Raw genomic sequence first — 11,464 nt, forward strand, 5'->3', positions numbered from 1 at the left:
TCTGGATGCATCATAGTAAACCACAAACTTTTCATTCTCCATCGGCAAGCTTAACACTGGCGCGGTGATCAGTCGCTGCTTCAACTCCTTAAAACTATTCTCACATCTGTCCGTCCTGACATACCTTGTCTTCTTCTTTGTCAGTTCTGTCAATGGCGTAGCTATTCTGGAGAACCCCTCAACAAACCGCCGATAGTATCCTGCTAGGCCTAAGAAACTTCTCACTTCAGGAACATTGCTCGGTCTAGGCCAATCTCTGACCACCTCAATCTTACTTGGGTCAACCAGAATCCCTTCCTTACTAACAATATGGCCCAGAAATGTAACTTGTGGCAACCAAAACTCACACTTACTAAACTTAGCATATAACTTATGCTCTCTCAACCGCTATAGAACCAATTGTAGATGCTGCTCGTGCTCTATCTCTGACAGAGAATACACCAGGATGTCATCGATGAATACAATCACAAACTTGTCCAGATAATCCTTGAAAACCCTATTCATCATGTCCATAAAAGCTGCTGGGGTATTGGTTAATCCAAAGGACATAACCAGGAATTCATAGTGTCCATACCTCATTCAGAAAGCGGTCTTTGGTATGTTCTCCTCTTTAATCCTTAATTGATGGTAACCTGATCGGAGATCTATCTTGGAAAACACTGTTATTCCCTGAAGCTGATCAAATAAATCATCGATCCTAGGCAGTGGATACTTGTTCTTAATGGTTAACTTGTTTAGCTCCTTGTAATCAATACACATCCCAAGGCATCCACCCTTCTTCTTAACGAACAACACTGGAGCACCCCATGGCGAGAAACTCGGTCTAATGAACTCCAAATCCAGTAACTCCTGCAATTGAATCTTCAACTCCTTTAACTCCGCTGGAGCCATTCTATAAGGGGTCCTAGATACTGGATCCGCTCCTGGTACCAGCTCTATAACAAAGTCAGTCTCCCGTTGCAGCGGCAACCCTGGAAAATTCGCTAGAAACAAATCCGGAAACTCACACACCAATCTAGTCTCACCCGGTCCAACTGACACCACCCTAGAGGTATCCACAACGCTCGCTAGGAATCCTTTGCAACCTTCCTGCATCAGGTCTCTAGCCTTCAATGCTGAAATCATTGGTACTCGCGGTCCACCAACTGTCCCCACAAACACAAAGGGTACCTCCCCTTCTGGTTCAAATGTCACCATTCTGCGCTTGCAGTCAATCGTTGCCCCATACTTGGATAGCCAATCCATCCCTAGAATCATATCAAAGTCATCCATCTCTAACTCAATCAAATCAATAGACAGTTCCCTACCATCTACTGGCAATGCTCTAATCCATTTCTTAGAGACTACCAATTCTCCTGTTGGAAACAAAGTTTGAAATCCCCTAGCATACACACCACTAGGTCTAAAAAGCTGATCTATCACTCTAGCAGATACAAATGAATGGGTAGCCCCTGAATCAAACAATACAGTACACAGAGAACCAGCACTAAAGATCTGACCTGTCACAACTGAGGGACTAGCCTCCGCCTCAGTCTGTGTCAAAGTGAATACCCTGGTAGAAGCAAGACTGTCACTCTGCTTCTGCTCCTCATTCCTAACTTAAGGGCAATCCCTCTTCGGATGACTGGTACTCCCATAAACAAAGCAGGCCCTAATCCTACACTCACCCTGGTGTCATCGCCTGCACCGCAGACACACTGGAAAACTCCTCTAGTTGTCACTGCCACCCAAACGGCCAGTAGAAGCACCCCGTGCCCTCCTATCTGAACTTGGAGGAACAAAGGAATCTGGGGCCTTCCTCTTTTGCTCACTAGAACCACCACCATGACTGAATCCAACAAAAGGAGGCACTGTCCTCCTGGCATCGCGCCTAACAGCGCTTTCCTACCAAATCTGATCTTCGGCCCTCTCAGCAGTAAGGGCCTTGTCCACTACCTGGCCATAAGTAGTAGTCTCAGGATTCAAAGTAATATTCACATCGCGAGCGATCATAACATTTAACCCCCGCACGAACCTGTCCCTTCTCGCCGCATCAGTCGGCACTAAATCTGGCGCAAACTTCTCCAATCTATCAAACTTTATAGTATACTCTGTCACTGTCGATTGATTCTGAGTCAGGTTGACAAACTCATCAACCTTCGCAGCATGAACTGCCACACTATAATACTTCTCATTAAACAAATTCCTGAACTCTTCCCAGGTCATAACTGATACATCCCTTCTCTAATCCACCACGTCCCACCAGATGCGGGCATCCTCTCTAAACATGTAGCTAGCACAAGCTACCCTCTCATTCCCCTGAACTCTCATAAAATCCATAATCGAGGAAATCATATTCATCCAATGCTCTACCCGCAGTGGGTCTGATCCACCCTCGATGGTGGGAGGATGCTGCTTCCTGAACCTTTCATACAAAGGTTCCCACTTATTCTCCTCAGTAGACTACACTGTCACTGGCGCTGCAACCTGCTGCACTAGTAGCCCAGTAACCTGAGGTGGGGCTTGCTGCCTCAACTGCCGCAACTCTTCCTCTGTTCGCTGCAATCTTGCTTCCATCTCAGCAAACATCTCTTGCCAATTCTGTGGGGCAGGTGGAGGGTCCTGACCCTGGTTGTCATCCTCGGCCCTACTGCCGTGGAGTCTAGCTGATTGCCAAGGCATCTCAACAAGTATGCCTGGAACCAACGACGCCGCTCATCAGGCATGATAACAACATCCAAAAACCACCTCCCAAACCATTAGTCATCCACAAGCAATAACTCATATAACATATAACACAGAACGGGCCATGCCCTAGCATCATGCATGTGTTAACTCATTCATCATGCTCTATATAAAATAAGCAGGCAAACAGGGCATTCAAACACATATTCAAACATATTAGTCAATCTTACCAACCAACCCTGAGTCGAGCTTGTAACTGACAGCGAGTGTACATGTTTGGTCAATGTCCAGAACCAATAACCTTGGCTCGCTCTGATACCAAGTTGTAATGCCCTACTACCTTAGAGCCGTTACTAAGTGAGTTTTAAAACGTGCTTACAGCTCGCTAATCGAGGTTTTAAGTCAAATAGTGTAATTAAGCCATAAATAGAGGAAAAACTTGGAAATAACTCTAATTCATTGAAATTCATAAAAGTTTAACACTTGGGATCCCAAAATACAGTTTAGAAACATTTACAACATATAAGTAGAACCAAATCGACTAAACGACAAAATCTACGTTTATTTGCAAACATCTCCCAAAAATCACTGGCCGTGGCAGCCAGGCTGGCCAAACATGTACACGCCGCTTCACGCCTGCTACACTCATGGTTGGTTGGCTTTCTCCTTACCCTTACCTGCACCACAGAGCATCTGTGAGCCGAAGCCCAGCAAGAAAACCCACAAACAGATAACATATGCAAAACATACACTAAGCATATAAACAGGCCATCAATAGGCTAAACACATACGGCCTAGCCGTCCCAGGTGCCATACCAGACCCTGGGTTCGCGGTCCACACCGTGAGGATATCCCAGGTATCCTTTAGGGACTCACCCTGGCAACTCGCACTCCACGTGCTCAACGCTGCTTCTAGTCCCTTGCCGTACTCGGCCTTGCACTCAACGTGCCTAACGCCGTTCCCGGCCCTTTTCCGTTCTCGGCCCCTGCCGACCTCGGTCTACACCGTTTCCGGCTTCTGCCGATCATTCACACAATTGCATTCATAGCATAACAAACATATATTGAATACTAACCAATTCTATCAAAGGGCTATGCCCTGCAATTTAAACACATTGGGTTCAACCCTGCATACAAGCTCTATGGGAACAAGGGTTTTCTTACCTGAGTCTCCAGGTCTCCGAGCACCGCTATCCCGAGCACAATCCTCTAACTTGAGCCTCGCCGAAATCCTAGTCACAACACATTAACAATATCCATCCATCAAGTTCTAATCCATTAAATAACTTTGAGCCATATCTCTAACCTCCGGGACCTTGAATTCTATCAATCCGGGTGATAAAATCCATCCCGAGCCTTAACCATTGAGTTCCCAAACCTAAACACCCTTAAAAACTCAGACTGGCACTAAGAGCCATGACCCTTCCCACAAGCGCCGAGGCTAGTGTAACGACCCAAATTCGCTAATAAGGCTTAAGGGCCTTGATTAGTGTGCCAGGAGGGCAGGTTGGGACTTATGTGTGATTTTATGAATTAAATGCATGATTATGATTTAAAGCATGTTATTTGGCTATTTGTTTAACTGAGATGCATGGCTATGTTTACTAGTATGCATGTAGGCCCGGATCGTGTTAGAAGGGCATAATTGTAATTTTGGCCATGTTGGGCATAACTGTATTGATATGTGATAACTGTATTCTGTGAATTGTACCACGTGGGTGTGGTTGTATTATTGTGATGCACGTACCGAGACGGTTCTAGAGAGCTAGTTAACTCAAGAGTCACAACGGGATTTCTATACCCGGCTCGGGAGGAGCCTAGGGGTACCTCGGGAATTTTATGGTTAAGTTGAGATTTAGCGGGTAATGGTTATTGGAGATTTAGTAACCTGGGTAACCATTAGTTACTGCTGTGAGTAACAAGTTTTAGAAAGAAAATGGTAGAAATGAAATAGAAGAGTAATGACTTAAGTGCCCTTGAAGGTTTAGATTGGAAAGATTAATAGGAAGGGGTAATTTGGTCTTTTGGCAAGGGGATTATGAAAATTTCAGCTGTGATCTAAGGGGGTACGGTTTGGGCATTTGGGGTCACTTGTGGCATTGATAGAAATTGAAGAGAAGAAAGAGGGGGAGAAAGAAGAGCTAGGGCAAGTGAAGAGAAAAGAAGAAGAAGGGTGAAGGGCTGAAGTGGGAACTTGGGAGGAGGATCTAGGGAGCTTTTGAGTGGATTCTCCATTTGAGGTAAGGATCTTGTGCATATTTAAGTTTGATTTCTGTTTTGAGTTGTGGATCTAAAGCTTGAGTTAGTTTCATGCCTTGGTTTGAGTTTTTCTGAAGTTAGAAATCAAGGGTTGAATTTTGGGTATGAGTGTGTTTTGGATCTTGATTCTAGTGTTTGTAGGTTGATAGAATGTTCATATGAAGTTTGGATTTGAGTTTTGGGGTTTAGGTATTGGTTTAGGATGATTTGGAGAGGTTGAAGCTCGGGAAAACGCGAAGGAAAAACCCAGAATTCTGGGTCTGCGAGGGCGTGCCGCGGCACGGGTTTTGCTTGCCGCGGCGGGGAGCCTCTGGTTTCTGGGTGCCGCGGCACAAGAAAGTTGTGCCGCGGCACAAGGCAAATTTCAGGATGGCATTTTTAGGCAATTTTAGGCCTTTGCTCCGGGGCTTCGGGGGATGTCTCCGGGATGTTGTTTTAAGGTTTTAGAGGTCCCGAGAGTGCGGGATTGGTCCCGGGAAGTGGTTTTGGGTTGATTAGTATTGAGGGATGTTTCTTGTGTGTTGTGACTAGGTTGTTGGTGAGGCTCGTGCTTGAGGACCGTGCTCGTGGCCTTAGTGCATCAGGAGGCTCGGAATGCAGGTAAGAAAACTATAACACCCGAGGTTAGGGCATGGCCCCAGATTGTGTTATGTGCAAATGTTTAAACTTAAATGAATCATGATGTGTGTGAATGATTATTTCGAATGTACTATATGTGTGATTATGATGAAATGAGCGGCCGTGGGCCGAGTACGGCGTAGGCCGGGGCGGCCGTGGGCCGAGTACGGCGTAAGCCGGGGCGGCCGTGGGCCGAAAGTAACACCTAGCACATGGGATGCTATATTCAGGGTGGGACCCAAGGGATACATGAGTTATCCTCGCGGTGAGAACCGATACCCCAGGCTTCGGTAAGGCTCTGGGGCGGCTTGACCGTGTTTGCTTAGTCTAATGGTTGACTTGTTTATTGTGGATTATCTGTTATGATAAACTGTATACATTGCATATGTTATGTCCTGCATGAGTTTTCTTGCTGGGCTTCGGCTCACGGGTGCTCTGTGTTGCAGGTAAGGGCAATGACTGAGTCAACCAACCATGAGTACGGAGAGCGTGAAGCGACGTGTACATGTTTGGCCTGCCCGACTGCTTTGGTTGGGGGTTTATTCGAAAATGGCTGTAATATTCTATAATTTTATAATTTCTCAAACTGTAACCTTATTTCAAGATGTAATTAGTTTTCAAACCTTATTTTGGGATCCCAACTGTTTAATAATAGAAGTTTTGATGAAACGATGCATTTTCAAAGATTACAGCCTTAACTTTTAATTAGTCACACTTTTGTTTCAAAAACCTCGGTTAGCGAGTTCATTGCACACTGTTTTGTCTTAAAAAACTCACTTAGTAACGGCTCTAAGGAAGTAGAGCGTTACAGCTAGCCTCGAAATAGAGGCTAGCACCCCACTGTCACCCACATGGGTCGCAGCGCGCATCACCAAGCGCCGTGGCACGCCTCAAGCATCTCGGCCTCCCACGGCCGCGCGCACACACTGGCCGCGACGCGCCCCTCCTAGGGTCGCGGCCCTAGCCTCCAAACCCAGAAATCTTCATCTTTCTCCTGCATTTTCTTCAAACCAAATCATCCTATAATCAAGCTAACAGTTCCAGAAAATCAACCCCAATATTCTAGCCCAGTTTCAACATCAAAACCTATCAAAACCTGCTCCAAAACTCAACTAAAACACTCAAGAACAGATTAAGCTTAACTAACATGCAAACTCTAACAAACCAGAAGCAATTCTAAAAATAATCTTTATAATTAAAGCTTACCTTTGCTGAGCTTAGTCTCTGAGTTTGATCCTTAAACCTCAAGCTTTTAGCTCCTAAGATTTCTCAACCCAATTCTGTGCTTTAACTAGCTTCCACCAGAATTTTCCTTGAGTTTGCCTTAGGGAGTGAAAGAGAGAAAGAGATAAGAACTATATTCAGCTGGGAGGAAGTAAGTGTCGGTTTCTTAAGCTTCTAAATGATTCCTTCCTTTGTTTTATTTAACTTAGTCTATGTGGTTACCTCAAGGCTCGGGGTACCAAAACGTCCCCGAGGGCAAAATGGTAAATTTCCCCAATATTCCCTCCTAGACATTCTATCCTCAAATATATATCCAAATATTTATTTCCATATCCCGATAACCCCATAACACATCTAATACCCAGATTACCTGTCGACTCGCCCCGAGTCAAAATCTCAACCCCGTTGTGACTTTCTGGCTAACCGCTTCTCAGGACTGTCTCGGATTGAGCTGCACAGACATATCACATATATATAGCATTTATCACATTTATACCCCTAATATCCAAACGGGGCCCACATGCATATTTAACTCAACTAAACATGCATCATTATCACATATTCACATTAATTCATATATTAACATATTAATTCATTTATTGCCCTCCAGGCACACTAATCAAGGCCCTAAGCCCTATTAGCAAATTCGGGTCGTTACAGCCGTGGTGGTCAAGCGGCCGCATATGTACACATCACCACCTAAGCTCTCCACTCAAGGCAGGGAGAGCTTTTCTTTCCCTTTACCTGCACCACATTGCAACCGTGAGCCAAGGCTCAGCAAGAAAACTCATTACTGCATGTATATAAAATCAAATGATCATCATGATAATCATACAGGAGTTATAGCCCTAAACAGATGTGTAAGTCACTAATGTGGGTTCCAAACCCTTCACAAATGAGTGACCAGGTCACTAGCTTAAACCAGATGAGTGATTGATGAACAAGTCACTAATGTAAACCAAATGAGTGACCATGGAGTCACTAGTGTTGGTTTCGTACCCTTAGCCATGTGACAATGCAGTCACCTGGGCCTTCTAGCCCTGGCTCTGAGTGACTAGTCATGGAACTAGACAAGCTCTTTTAGTTTTCATCGAACTTGGGGTCAGTTCGGCATTAATGCTCATGGTGAGTCATTCAATGCTTATGTCGATTAGATCTAATCCTTTCGGCTCTGCATTCACGATGCTTATGCCGCTCCTGACTCATAGGTCAATAAGATACGGCCAGTGCTCAGTACTACTGTCAAACTTGACTAGTAAGTCACAACTTCATAATCAGTTCTGTCACCATTGCCGATTCAGACTAATAAGTGAGTGCCATTCACAAGTAAGAAATATTGTCTAAGCATTTTATATGCAATCAATGTCCACATTTAAACCCTCAACATGCCTCATGAATAACTGTGCATGTCACATATGAGGTGCAGTTTTCTTACCACTGGTTCGAGCGAGAAATAGTACAAGAACGACCCTTGAGAACGATCGACCTTTTGATTCCTTAGCGATTACCTAGTCATAACCTCCATTAATGAAAATCAACAATAAAAGGGTCTTGACCTAAACCTCACTCCCGAGACCCCGAATTGTACCCAAACGGTGAGTAGATTCGATCCCGAGCCTTAGGAATTGAAACCCCGAGCCAAAAACCCTTAAAATGCCTAGCGCTACCCCCTAGCGCCCCAGCGCCCTTGGCAGAGGAGAATCCCTCCTGGCTAGCGTTGTTACAACCAAGGTTTTCAACCCTAGTTTTCCCATCCTTCGACACCTCCATTTCCAACCTGAAATAACAGCTTCCAAACCTCATTTAAACCCCCAATTGAACCCAAAAACCATCTACACATGTCCTAGGCATCATAACCCAAGTGACCCTAGCCAAAAACTCCCATCAATTCCCATTATCAACTCTAGAAAACAAAGCTGAAATCCAAAACGAAAACAGAGCAAACCAGAGTTTTTAATGTCTAGAACCTTACCTCAAGCTCAGTTTAGGATCCTCTTCAATGGTGGAACACAATCTTAAGCCCTCAAGGTCCACTTCCCTAGCTTTAATCCTCAAAAGAAGCTAAAAAATCCAAGAAGAAAATGAAAAGAAAGTGATGTACGGGAGAGAAGTTCTATGCTCTATTTTGGCCAAGGTTCCACAGCCTTCAATGGCTTATACATATCCTAGGGTGAAAAGACTAAATTGCCCCTAGGCTATTTAAAGTCTTCCAAAGGCTCCCAAGGGTAAAACCATCCTTTCCCGCCTATTTCTTTAATCATAACTAACACTCTCCAATTCCTGTTATTCCCAATATCAATAAATCATATCTCATTACCCTTTAATTCTCGGCAACGTTCTAATCACAAAATTACCCCGAGACTCACCCCGAGCCGCGAACTTAATCGCGTTTTAGATCCCTCTCATGTTCTGAATTATGAGCTGTTACAACTGAAGCAGGACTTGAGTTACAATGAGCAGCCATAGCGTATCATCGAAAAGGGAATCAAGGAACATAGATCCAAAAGAATTCTATTAGTTAAGGTCCTGCGAAAGAATAGTACAGAGAGATAAGAAACATGAGAGTTGGAGGAAGACATGAAAGAAAGATACCTCGAGTTATTTTGTAAGAAAGAATTTCGGGACGAAATTCCTTTTAAGAAGGGTATATTGTAGCACACCAAAAATTTTTATTTTATTAATTTTTTTGCTTTATTTTATTATTAATTGTTAAGTTTTAGAAATTTATTTTTAATTGTTTGAATTGCTTCGTAGAAATTATGTGAATTAAAATTTTTTAATTGTTTATTTAATTATTTTATTTGTGAGTTCATGAGTTTTGGTCGTGTGCACTAAGGTACATGGTTAGTAGAGATGCACTTGACATTTGTGTGTGTGCATCTGGATAGTTACATGGTGAGCATGCAATATTTTTTACCATGCATTATTTTATTTTATTTTTTGTTATTTTTATTTATTTATTTATGTAATTAAAAGAAAAAGAACAAGGAAAGAGATAGTGGGAGTGGCATGTGAGTAGGCCAAGGAAGAAGAAATTTCTTTCCTTATTTAGGATTTAATGGTAAATTATAAGAGAGTAACTAAGTGCATAAATTAAAAATTTGAGGGGTAACGGAATAGGGGCGCACGACAGCCACAAGGGAAAAGGGAATTGGTTTCCCATTTTTTTATTTCCTTGATGGGTCAAGGGCTTTTATTCCTTGATGGTCACTTACATGGCACCCTTATTGTCCATGTTTTACCTGGCACCCCTATTGTCTAGAATCTTAGGAATGTCTGCTTTTATAATGCTACAACACTAGGTTAAGCAAACACAAACAAATCCATACATATCTCATAAATAGAATCCATTCAGAAACAAAAATAAATCTAGCTAACTTCCTTACATTATTAAAAAAGCATTCATAAAACATTCATGACACCCTTTTGGACAACTTTTGTGATACCTTTTTTTTTGTATCCTTAGCATCAATCGAACAAAAATACATAATATCATAGAACATTAGCAACATTATAAAAATCCAAGAATAAGTACTATCTAACGTCCTTACCTCAAGTCCATGCACAAAACCCAAACAGTACAAGACCACTTCCTCAAATGCATAAACATAGCAAGTACAATTTAGTCTCAATCACATTTCATACTCACTCAAGCATATCACAAAAGTTTGCAAGAGCTTTATACACTTTCTAAATGCCTATGCTGAAACCTATAGGTTGCAAAGAATTTCACTATAAAACGCCTTATTCTATTACTTTGCACAAACGCCACTTATCTCATAGATACTTCAAAAAATACCACTTAAGAGATAAATTCAATGGGACCATGATAAAACATGCAAGTTGGACACAATAGTTTAAAATAAAAATAACGTGTTCATATGCAATGATTTAAGAAAATAAAAATTTAAGTCCCACTGGTATGTTTGAAAATTTAAGGTCCATAATATAGTTCTTAAAAAAAACTCGGCGCTTATGTTGATCATTTATTTGTTCATAGGAAACCCCCACGCCATACACACTCAGACGTCGGAACTCCCTACATCATAGCGTGTGCCAGAGAGAAATCCTATTTAATCATCTGAAAGGGGGGTAAGTAAAGTGGTGGGCTAAAAGCCCAGTAAGAAAGTACAACAAAATCAAAGATAAGACAAGAAAGACATGCATAACATAACAGCGCAATTCATAACATCATCATACTCATAACTCATAATCAAAATGAAACATAGTCATACATCACATTCATTCAACATAAGCATACTATTTGTGATCATGACACCTCTGTTGTCCATGTCACATCTTGAGGTAACCAGTATAACTGGGCTGGTAAAACCTCCTCTTTGAGGTCAACAGGATCTCAGGTCATTGAATAACCTTGGTGCGTCCACTCTTTGAGTTACATCATATCCTTAGTAACTCCTTTGTTGCATTGCGTTCAGCACGCCAGCAACCTTCTCATTCACTCATCAATACAACACACATGTAATCCAATACACATCAAGACAAAAGAAATACATGTTGCATCATACTTGCCCTAACGTTTCAAGATAGAATTCCATTTCTCTTATCACATGGTTTATCATCAAAACATAGCACATTTTCTATGTAACATACAAGTCTTACCATTTCATAGCATAAACATAGAAATTCAATCTAACTTCCCTACCTCAGGTCCGAGCAAAGCAAAAATGAGAAAAAC

The sequence above is a fragment of the Humulus lupulus genome, chromosome 1 (genome assembly GCF_963169125.1).
Source record: "Humulus lupulus chromosome 1, drHumLupu1.1, whole genome shotgun sequence".
Lineage (NCBI taxonomy): Eukaryota > Viridiplantae > Streptophyta > Magnoliopsida > Rosales > Cannabaceae > Humulus > Humulus lupulus.